This window comes from Erinaceus europaeus, chromosome 13 (genome assembly GCF_950295315.1).
Source record: "Erinaceus europaeus chromosome 13, mEriEur2.1, whole genome shotgun sequence".
Taxonomy (NCBI): Eukaryota; Metazoa; Chordata; class Mammalia; order Eulipotyphla; family Erinaceidae; genus Erinaceus; species Erinaceus europaeus.
In genome coordinates, this window is record NC_080174.1 from 43,625,881 (window position 1) to 43,630,087 (window position 4,207).

The following is a 4,207-nucleotide window of genomic DNA, read 5'->3' on the forward strand; positions in this document are numbered from 1 at the left end:
CTCGCCTTTATTCTATAACCGATTCAATATTAGTAAAATGTTTAAATCTGACATTGACATTAAAGAGTTAATTTTTATTTTTATTTATTTATTTTTTTTCTTTTCCTCCTTCAGGGTTATTGCTGGGCTCGGTGCCTGCACCATGAATCCACCGCTCCTGGAGGCCATTTTTCCCCCCTTTTGTTGCCCTTGTTGTAGCTTCGTTGTGGTTATTATTATTGCCCTTGTTGACGCAATTCGTTGTTGGATAGGACAGAGAGAAATGGAGAGAGGAGGGGAAGACAGAGAAGGGGAGAGAAAGATAGACACCTGCAGATCTGCTTCACCGCCTGTGAAGTGACTCCCCTGCAGGTGGGGAGCCGGGGGCTCAAACCGGGATCCTTACGCCGGTCCAAGCGCTTTGCGCCACATGCGCTTAACCCACTACGCCACCGCCCGACCCCCTTTATTTTTATTTTTAAGTAGAGTTGCTCAGTTTATGGTGGTGCTGGGGATTGAACCTGGGACCTCTGTTGCCTCAGGCATGAAAGTCATTTACATAACTATTATGCTGTCTCTCAGACTCCAAAGCAAAGATTTATTATTTATGAGAGAATTTCATGAGACAGAGAAGAACGGAAAGAGACAAGCTAGAGCACCACTTTAGTGTATGTGGTACAGGTGATCAAACTGGAAACCTCAGGTACACATGTTCAAAGATACAGCGATAGAGCTATTGCTGCTGGTCACTTTGATTTTAGTTTATGGGAGAAGTGACCAGAGCACCACTCTGCTCCTTCATATACAGCGTGTTTGTAGTGGGGACCAAACAGGGCCTCACATATGCAACAAATGCCACCTCCCTAGTCACATGAATTAATTTTAAAAATGAAAGCTGAGGTGGGGGAGACAGCATAATGGTTATGGAAACAGACTCTCATGCCTGAGGCTCTTAAGTCCCAGGTTCAATCCCCAGCCCACCATACCAGAACTGAGCAGTGCTCTGGTATTTCTCTCTCTGTGTGTGTGTCTCTCTCTGCAGCTCTCTCAAAAATAAAATAAAATAAAAATGAAAAGCTGAATCTATTTATAGAAAGTTTGTCTTTTTTAATATATTTATTTATTACTGGATAGAGACAAATAGAAATTGAGAGGGAAAGGGAAGACAGAGAGAGGGAAAGAGACAGAGAGACACCTGAAACCCTGTTTCATCACTTGTGAAACTTTCCCTCTGTGGATTGGGAACGGGACTTGAACTTGGGTCCTTATATACTGTAATGTGTGCGCTTAACCAGGTGTGACACCACCTGGCCTCTTATCTATCTTTTTTTTTCTTTAAACTTTTAATTTTATTTTTATTTTTTTAATTTTTTGATATTTATTTCCTTTTGTGGCCCTTGTTGTCTTGTTGTTGTTGTTATTATTGTTGTTATTGATGTCATCTTTGTTGGATTGGACAGAGAGAAATGGAGAGAGGAGGGGAAGACAGAGAGGGGGAGAGAGAGAGACACCTGCAAACCTGCTTCACCTTTTGTGAAGCAACTCCCCTACAGGTGGGGAGTCCGGGGCTCTAACCCGGATCCTTACCTAGGTCCTTGCGCTTTGCACCACGTGCGCTTAACCCACTGTGCTACTGCCCGACTCCCTGTCTTTCTTTCTTTCTTTCCTTCTTTCTTTCAAGACTTACTTATTAATGAGAGGAGAGAAAGAACCAGACATCACTCTAGTATGTGTGCTGCTGGGGGCTGAACTTGGGACCTCATATTTGAGAGTCCAGTGCTTTATCTACTGTGCCACCTCCCAGACCACGCCTCTTATTTTTCTATTTTTAATCAGAACAAGGTCAGCTCTGGTTGATGATGGTGTTACGGCACTGAACCTGGGATCAGGGGCCAGGTGGTGGCCCACTTGGTTAAGGGCACACACTACAGTGTGCAAGGACCCAGGTTCAAGCCCCTGGTCCCCACTTACAGAGGCAAAGTTTCATGAGTAGTTAAGCAGGGCTACAGGTGTATCTCTCTCCCTCTCTATCTCCCCCTCCCCTCTCAATTTCTCTGTCTCTATCCAATAATAAATACTTAAAATATTAAAGGGAAGACTTTGAACCTGGGAGCTCACAGCTTCAGGCATGAAATTGTTTGCATAACCATTATGTTATTCCCCAGCCTCAAAGCTGAATCTAATTTAGAGGGGAATTCCAAGAAAAGATTATGACACCAAGGGCATTACTGACAAGACATTGTGCTAAGTAACATACAGCAGAAGACAAGATGACTGGATATGGTTTCTGGCCTCAAGGGGCTTATAACTAAAAGGATCAGATAAGACATATACAAATAAAATTGCAATACAAGGTAGAGTGTGGTAAGTGTTATAATGGAGATCCAGTCCAAGAGCCACACTCAGCAGAGGGTGAGATTTAATTTCCTTCTCCCAAGAGGCTGAAGACAGGAGGTCAGAGGGTCATCTCTGGAATTATAAGCCTACACTCAGAAAGTCTCAGAGAGAGCACGTTGGAAATCATCTGGTCCTCCTCCACTGCTACTGTGATTCTCTATCTAAAGTAAACAGTGGGCCTAGGAGACAGCAAAGACTTTCATGCTTGAGCCCAGGTTTATTCCCCAGCACCACAGGGTAAATCAGAGCTGAGCAGTGACTTTAAAATTGAAACAAAAAGTGGATCAGTGAAGAAAGACTGCGAAGGAACAAGCTCTGTGGGAAGGGAACAGAAAAAGATGAGGTGTTGTTTAAGGGTGTCTTAACCTTTTTTTTTTTAATTTAATTTTTTATTTTTTAACCAGAACACTATTCAGCTCTGTCTTATGGTGGAGTGGGAGATTGAACCTGAGACTTTGGAGCCTCAGGCATGAGAGTCTGTTTGCATAACCATTATGCCATCTACCCTCCACCTGGGGTGACTTAACCTTAAACGAGGAGTTAAAGGCTAGAAAATGAGACTGGGGAGGTTAAGGGTGTGTCTGGAGGGAGTCCGTCGGTAGCCAGCGGGTTAAGCGCACGTGGGCAAAGCGCAAGGACAGCGTAAGGATCCGGTTCGAGCCCCGGCTCCCCCACCTGTAGGAGAGTCGCTTCATAGGTGGTGAAGCAGGTCTGCAGGTGTCTTTCTTTCCCCCTCTGTCTCCCTCTCCTCTCTCCATTTCTCTCTGTCCTATCCAACAACAACGACATCAGTAACAACAACAATAATAACTACAGCAACAATAAAAAGACAACAAGGACAACAAAATAAAATAAATAAATAAATAAATAAATAAATAAACTTTAAAAAAAAGTGTGTCGGGAGAGGAGGAATAAAAACAGAAACTAGAGTGGTCCGGGATGTGGCGCACTGGACTCTCAAGCATGAGGTCCTGAGTTCAATCCCCGGCAGCACACGTACCAGAGTGATGGCTGGTTCTTTCTCTCCTCTCTTTCTCATGAATAAATAAATAAATTCTTTAAAAAAAAAAAAAAAAACAGAAACTAGAGCAACACCCAAGTTCCAGGAGTGGGAGGAGAAAGGAGTCAGAGGGGTGGGTGGTGGTAGCCGGAGGGGGGGATGGGGCGGAAAGATGAGAAAAGACCCAATAGAACATATCGGTACAAAATTTCTAGAAGAGTGGTGGCTAGGATGGAGGACAGGACTGGAGGCCCCTACAGAGCAGAAGTAGTGGTGGGGGGAAGCAATAGGAAATGGGGGTAACCAAGAGGTTGTCAACCAAACATCAATAAACGCAGGGTTTCCAGAAACTGTAGGCATAAAGTAGATCCCCCTGTGCCAAGGACATTTAAAGGCGAAGGCCCCCTACAGGCTACGAGTATACAAAGATCTCCAAAGACCTGACAATCGTTTCTATAATTAGCAACACAGCTCCTAACCCTAACTAGTCTCTCCAGGAAATGAAAAGGTGAAGAACGTATCTAAGAGGGATTTCACACCCAGTTCTCCGGCCCAACCCGGAGATGAAGTGCAGTTTCATCACTCAGCTCCTAATGACTCTCCGGGTTGTCACTCTCGTAGGGTATTGCCAACAATCTGACTAAACCCTTTTGCAAAAGTTTGCCCCATTCGTCGGTAGCTGACTACAACTCCCAGACTTCCTAGGCGCTTCCTTGGTGCCGATTGGCCGAACTGTCGGCTCCAGAGGGCGGTTCCGCCCCCGCCTCCCTGGGAAACAGGCTCCTGATTGGCCGTGGCGCCGAGCTTTTGTGTCCCCGCCCTCCCCCGGGG